Genomic DNA, 7,954 nt, shown 5'->3' on the forward strand with positions numbered 1-7,954 from the left:
TGGTATTGCTGGGTCCATGGGTAGGTTGATCCCGAATTTCCTGAGAAACCTCCACACTGCTTTCCAGAGTGGTTGCACAAGTTTGCATTCCCACCAGCAATGGATGAATGTACCCCTTTCTCCACAACCTCTCCAGCAAAGGCTATCATTGGTGTTTTTGATTTTCGCCATTCTGACAGATGTAAGATGGTATCTTAAAGTTGTCTTGATTTGCATTTCCCTGATCGCTAAGGAAGTTGAGCATGACCTTAAGTGTCTTTTGGCCATTTGAACTTCTTCTGTTGAGAAATCTCTGTTCAACTCAGTGCCCCATTTTATAATTAGGTTGATTAGCCTTTTACGGTCTAGTTTCTTGATTTCTTTATATATTTTGGAGATCAGACCTTTGTCAGTTGCGGGGTTGGTGAAGATCTTCTCCCAGTCAGTGGGTTGCCTTTCTGTCTTAGCAACAGTGTCCTTTGCTTTACAGAAGCTTCTCAGTCTCAGGAGGTCCCATTTATTCAATGAGGCCCTTAGTGTCTGTGCTGCTGGGGTTATACGTAGGAAGTGGTCTCCTGTGCCCATGTGTTGTAGAGTACTTCCCACTTTCTCTTCTATCAGGTTCAGTGTGTTTGGATTGATATTGAGGTCTTTAATCCACTTGGGCTTGAGTTTTGTGCATGGTGGTAGATATGGGTCTATTTTCATTCTTCTACAGATTGACATCCAGTTTTGCCAGCACAATTTGTTGAAGATGCTCTCTTTTTTCCATTGTATACTTTTAGCTCCTTTATCGAAAATCAGGTGTTCATATGTTTGTGGATTAAAGTCAGGGTCTTCTATTTGATTCCATTGGTCGACTTCTCTGTTTTTATGCCAATACCAAGCTGTTTTCAATACTGTAGCTCTGTAATAGAGTTTGAAGTCAGGGATGGTAATGCCTCCAGAAGTTCCTTTATTGTATAAGATTGTTTTGGCTATCCTGGGTTTTTTGTTTTTCCATATAATGTTGATTATTGTCTTCTCCAGATCTGTGAAGAATTTTGATGGGATTTTGATGGGGATTGCATTGAATCTATAGATTGCTTTTGGTAGAATTGCCATTTTTACTATGTTGATCCTCCCAATCCAAGAGCAAGGGAGATCCTTCCATTTTCTGGTGCCCTCTTCTCTTCTATTTCTTCAAAGACTTAAAGTTCTTGTCAAATAGATCTTTCACTTCCTTGGTCAGGGTTACCCCAAGATATTTTATGCTCTTTGTGGCTATCGTGAAAGGTGATGCTTCTGTGATTTCCCTCTCTGTTTCCTTATCCTTAGTCTATAGGAAGGCAACTGATTTTTTGGAGTTGATCTTGTATCCAGCCACACTACTAAAGGTGTTTATCAGCTGTAGGAGTTCTTCGGTAGAGTTTTTGGTGTCGCTTATGTACACTATCATATCATCTGCAAATAATGAAAGCTTAACTTCTTCCTTTCCAATACGAATCCCCTTGATAACCTTATGTTGTCTTATTGCTATTGCTAGAACTTCAAGCACTATATTGAAGAGGTATGGAGAGAGTGGACATCCTTGTCTTGTTCCTGATTTTAGTGGGATGGCTTTGAGTTTTTCTCCGTTTAATTTAATGTTAGCTGTCGGTTTGCTGTAGATAGCTTTTATTATATTTAGGTATGACCCTTGTATTCCTATTCTCTCCAAGACCTTTATCATAAAGGGGTGTTGAATTTTGTCGAATGCTTTTTCAGCATCTAATGAAATTATCATATGGTTTTTTTCTTGAAGTTTGCAGGCAAATGGATGGAAATAGAAAACACCATCCTGAGTGAGGTAAGCCAGACCCAAAAAGAGGAACATGGTATGTCCTCACTCATATTTGGTTTCTAGCCATAAATAAAGGACATTGAGCCTATAATTCGGGTTCTTAGAGAAGCTAAATAAGAAGGAGAACCCAAAGAAAATCATATAGGCTTCCTCCTGAATATTAACCTTCATCAGGCGACGAAAGGAGACAGAGACAGAGACCCACAATGGAGCACCGGACTGAAATCTCAAGGTTCAAATCAGAAGCAGAAGGAGAGAGAGCACAAGCAAGGAACTCAGGACCGCGAGGGGTGCACCCATACACTGAGACAAGGGGGATGTTCTATCGGGAACTCACCAAGGCCAGCTGGCCTGGGTTGAAAAAGCCCGGGTTAAAACCGGTCTCGCTGAACATAGTGAACAATGAGGACTACTGAGACCTCAAGAACAATGGCAACGGGTTTTTTGATCCTACTGTACCTATTGGTTTCGTGGGAGCCTAGGCAGTTTCGTGGATGCTAACCTTACTAGACCTGGATGGAGGTGGGTGGTCCTTGGACTTCCCACAGGGCAGGGAACCCTGACTGCTCTTTGGGCTGACGAGGGAGGGGGACTTGATTGGGGGAGGGGAAGGGAAAGGGGAGGCGGCGGTGGGGAAGAGACAGAAATCTTTAATAAATAAATAAATAAATAAATAAGAAAAAAATCACAGTGATTGTGAAGTATGGGACTTGGAATAACAAGGTCAGCTTCCCAGATAGGTTTTGGGGCGCACTCCAGACTTTCAGGGGTGTTCCCAAATGGGTTTCTTGGAAGGGCTGCTGTGTTACAGTCTTGCTTCTGCCTGTAGGTGACTCGCAGTCCCCCAATAGGTGACACCTCTATTTTTATGTCATTCCCACCTCTCAATGGCTTTCATTTATAGCTTTCACTCTGGATTATTTCTCTGCCTGATGTTTGCTTGGTGTTCTTCTGGACTCCACCTGGCTTCTCCTCCTCCTTTAACTACTGTACTAGAGTCAGAATCTATGAAGCTCAAGGTCACCTCTGTGGCTTTTATTGTTCACCTCATCTGTCACAGTGTGTGAAATAATAATTGGTAGAGAGTGATAATTGGAGCAATATTCAGCGTTTGGTGAATGAGTATCCATTTGGTAATATTGTTATTATTATTTTAAAATGTGTTTATTTATTATTATTAGTTTTTATAACCTTGCTCAAGTAAAAAAAAAGATTCATTTTAGTCAAGAGAGGGCAATTGGGGGAGTATATATGATGAAAATACATTATGTACATACATAAAAAATGTCTCAATAAAACCTGTAAAATAAAATTAGCATATACTAATGAAAACACCGAATTTATCTCTTCTGCTTCTCCTTAATTCTGACCACAGTGTTGTTCATTTTTACCATTAGAAATATCTATCATTGGTTATAGCTGAGAACTGAGGCAAGTGTACAGCAAGGAATCCTCCAAGTAAGTTAAACAGGAGGATCAAGATAGAAGTGCAGGTTACCAGGGTGCTATAAATCTCTCCAGATTCACTAAAGACCCAACACCAATAGTAGGAAGATAATGTTGGTGAATGCTCAATGAATCCTGCTTTAGAGAAAGGGGAGAATGAACAGGCAATGCCCACACAAACCAGTGTATCAGTGAGCAAAGTTCTGCCAGCTGTGACAGAGTCCAGCTGAAAGAGAATGACTGTGACTTTCACTAGCCTGTGACCATGGTCTCTTCCACCCTTCCAGCTCTGGGTGACCAGGGACCTTTGCTGTCATTCGAAAACTCAGCTCGTTTTTGAGAGCTGTTACTGTAAAGTATGTTAACTGGACACAGATTTTCTAGGTGCTTTTCCAGTTCAAGTGGCTAATTCCAGAACTGTGAGGATGGTCATGGATGTTTGGAAATGTTCTCTCCTAACCACACCTAACAACCAAGTCACCACACAGGAAAGACTGGACATTGCCAATCTGAGACCATCACTTCTTCCTTGCAAATCCCATCTGGCTCACCATCAGTTCATCTTCAGCACAAACTCTTAGGAAAGTGTCCTCAGATACTCTTCCCGCGTGAGCAGGTCTGCTGTTGTGCCTGTCTTTGATGACATGCTAGTCATCTGGCTTTCTTCCTTACGCTTTGAAAATGTCAAGCCTGCTTGTCTCTAGAAACATTGCACCTGCTGTTTTCCTCATCAGGGATGATTCTGCATCAATTCTCAGCATGAATAGGCCATCGTTCTACAGGTCACAGCTCGAGCGTCACCTCTCTGTGGAGACTTTCTGACACCCTATCAATGGGATCACCTCCCATCCATCGCTGTGTCACATCCCAGCATGTTGTTTTTTATTGTCTCCTTGCAGCTATCACTCAGCCAGGGCTTACAAGATAATTTGCTGTCACTGGAAAATGTAAGCACCAAAACCCTGGGACTCGTCATATTTGCCCTTGTCCTGGCTCCATCATTTAAAAGAAGACTTAGCATGGAGCCAATAGAAGAACATTGGTTAGCCTGATGGAAGAGAGAAGACTCTGTCATGGATGGCAATAACTACACCCCAAAGCAAAAGTCCCTAAAACCAACAGGAGGCTGAAAGCAAAGTAGTACAGACATTCAAATTGGGGTCTTGAAATTCAAATACCATCTGGCTCTTTCTTGCCTTAGTACTAACCCTATACAATTGACCAGTTTAGAGGCTTTTTATACACCAAAGGAAGCCTAAGCTCTGCCTGGTTTCATTTCTTACAGCTCTAGCTGCTGAAATCCCAATGGCTATAGGAAGCACTCAGCTCTTCCCCTTCACAATCTTTGTTGATGCCCACCACATCTAATTTGCGTTATCTTCCTCTCCTTGATGTCTTTCATTGCCCTCTCTATCACCTCCTTCAGGAAGACTCTGGTACCCTAGTCATCCTATGCCTTCCTCTTAGCTGTATTAATATACTATATTTTCTTCTACCTTTGCCTTAAAACATCTTGAATTTTAAGACATTGTATGCTGTTCTGCTATTATGAAGTGAGTTTGGGATGTCACGGATTTGGGGCAACTTCAGAGCCTGCGTGAAGAATGAGTGGTAGACATTGTGTATGGGGACCTGAGTCCAAATGTTGACTTTGCTGGACACCAGGTGTTTGACTTAAAGCAAGAATGTTAATCTTTCTGTAAATTAATATCACTCATTTGTACATTGGGAATCCAAATATGATTGCTCCTGTGATATTTCAGCTTACGCAAGCTACTGGAATGTGTGGTTGCATAGCTATACTGCACTGATGTCAATTTCTATCATCTTACTGTTCTTAAATATTGTCATAATGCCTGGCATAGAAGTACTTTATATATTTATGAACATAAAGGAAGGAGAAAAGACAAACTGAGAGCAAAAATAAACCACTAAGAAGTTTCCTAGGGTTGCCACAACCCTGGGCCTCAAACTGAGCACCTTGCAACAAGAGAAATATGCTCGTATGATTATCAAGACTAAAGATTAAAAATACAGAATCCTTTAGCACCAAGTGCCTGTGTCTCCAAGGCTTATGGAATGGGTTAGCCATTCTTTGTTCTCCTAGCTTGGAGCTGAAGAAGCCAAGGCCAGTCTTCACAAAGTGTTTCTCCTCAGGTTTGTGGTTTCCCATATATTCCCAAGTCTTTTGAGGACATCAGTCTTGTTGAATTAATGAGGCATGTACTCCACCACATCATCTTACTTATATCCACTGTGAATCCATTGCAAGAATTTTAGAAAGTTGTTTAAGAAGTGGCCAATTAAACGGACACCCCCATCTAGAGTGTACCCTGTAAGTCACATATCACAGACTAACCACTTTATCTGATTCTTCCATCTATAACTGAATTGCACAAACTCCTTATTTCACAAATATGAGAAGACTGTAGCCTGAATATGAGATTTTCCAGCTATCCAACTACCAAATGACACAAAGCCTTGTAGGGAGAACATAGTTGCCTCATCTTCTATGCCTCTGTGCACCTCTTCCAAGATAAACTTCCCGTAGTTAAACATGTGCTCTGTGCAAGTGTCGGCATGTGATGTTCAAAGAGGACTGTCTCCTGGTATGCCCCTGAGTGACCACATTAATGGGAGTCTCATGATGCGAAGGGGAAGCTACGCCTGCAGAATTTTCCTAGAACTAAAAGTAGATGGCCCTCAGTCCCCTATCTTTACTGAGCAAAACCATTTAGCATAACTCTGCATGGAAGTTATGCTTCCCATAACTAAAGATGTATCTTCTGCTATTAGCAGACTGTAGTAGAAAGTATCGCTCTTTTGTTGTAAAGTTATTGAATGAAACCTATTGTAGTGAACAGAGCCTAATCAGCTTTACCTCATTTTAAAGCCCAATATCTCTTTTCCATTTTTGAAGCATTTCAAATGGCTCTTCAATATTTAAAGTGATGTCTAATCATCTGTGAAATCAGCCATGGACTCTCAGGACTGCATAAGCAAAAGAAAATACTGGAACTAGTCATCATTTCAAGTACATATATTCCATAATTTCCTTCAGGAAGTAACATTATTTCTCTATTATTCATTTTTGCTATCAGAATGTAGGTTGGCTTTAATCATAACCCTGCCATAAATGCAAAAGTTTATTATGGTAGTGTATTTTATTTTTAGTTTGATTTAATATCTGTCTATCTTATTGCAGCTAGCATTTTAAGTTAGTAGCAGTTTCTTTCTGAGATCGCAGTTTGCTTTTTTGTTTTACTTATGAATATATCCCTCTGCAAAATTGTAGCAAAAATAAAACACTTGCAGCTAATTCTCTGATTTTGTCCAAGTAAGAGATGAGGAGAAAAAAAATAGAAAAACCCAATGGATTTGTTGCATTTCCAGAATTTTAGACCTGGAAGGAGCTCCAGAGTTCCTTTGTTTGAAATTCCTGTTTTGTTGTTGAGCTTAAAGGCATAGTTAGATTAGTTCAGTAAGATTGTGTGTGTGTGTGTGTGTGTGTGTGTGTGTGTGTGTGTGTATGTTTCTAGTAGCTATATGGTTATCAAAAGCATAGGTCCCTTTAGAAAAAGTAGATTGCAAATAAGCTTGTCTTTCCAGAATGTCACATCCCACTAGGACTGCCTCCACCTTCCTGATATTGCTAGTCAGGTTTTCCCAAGATAGTTGACCCTAAAAGTTGAAGATCTCTCTTAACATGCGCTGATATTCTGTAAGCCACACCTGCTGTAATTTTTGTCCTCTAGACAGCATAGAGAAAGTCACATTCATGTATCAAGAGACACTATTTTCATACTAAAGGAGAGATTCCACATCCCACATATTCCAGAGAACTGTTTCATTACCACTTTTGTGATTATTTTATAGAAATTATCTACAACCATCATGGCTTCTCTGCCTAACCTAGAGCCCACTTGACAAAACTTCTGTGATATTCAAAATGGTGTGAATATAGAAGAGAATCTCAGTCATACCAACCTTGCATCATTCTTGTTGCATGTACTTGATTTAAAACCCGACATGCTCCAATCTTTTCTCAGTCAGCCCTGGCATTTGGAAAAAATTAATCTCACATCTCCATCATTTGAAAACTGTTTTCTTAGACCCTCTATTGCAATGAGGTAGGGAAGGGTGACTTTAAAATCAGTATCAAAAAGCCTGATAATACATTTTCAATCAACAGGTATGGGACAATTCTGAATTCTGTCAATTATGTTTTAAATAAATGCTGATTGGCCAGTAGTAGGCAGGAAGTATAGGCAGGACAACCAGACAGGAAGTAGAGGTTGGACAATTGAAGACTTTACCCTTTTTAAAAAGCAGTAACTTATGACTCTCTATACTCTTTTTTTCTTCTTTCTTCCATGCCTCTGACTCAGACAGGACGTCTGGCTACAAAGCATTTGAATTGGGTTTAGGAACAGAGTGCTGCAGCTTGCTTTATGGCAATGTGGACTTGCTGTGTGGAGAACCCAAAGAAAATCATATAGGCTTCCTCCTGAATATTAACCTTCATCAGGCGATGAAAGGAGACAGAGACCCACAATGGAGCACCGGACTGAAATATCAAGGTCCAAATCAGAAGCAGAAGGAGAGAGAGCACAAGCAAGGAACTCAGGACCGTGAGGGGTGCACCCATACACTGAGACAATGGGGATGTTCTATCAGGAACTCACCAAGGCCAACTGGCCTGGGTCT

Source organism: Alexandromys fortis, unplaced genomic scaffold (genome assembly GCF_014885135.2).
Source record: "Alexandromys fortis isolate MF-2015 unplaced genomic scaffold, M_Fortis_MF-2015_v1.1 scaffold_0, whole genome shotgun sequence".
In the NCBI taxonomy this organism is placed as follows: Eukaryota; Metazoa; Chordata; class Mammalia; order Rodentia; family Cricetidae; genus Alexandromys; species Alexandromys fortis.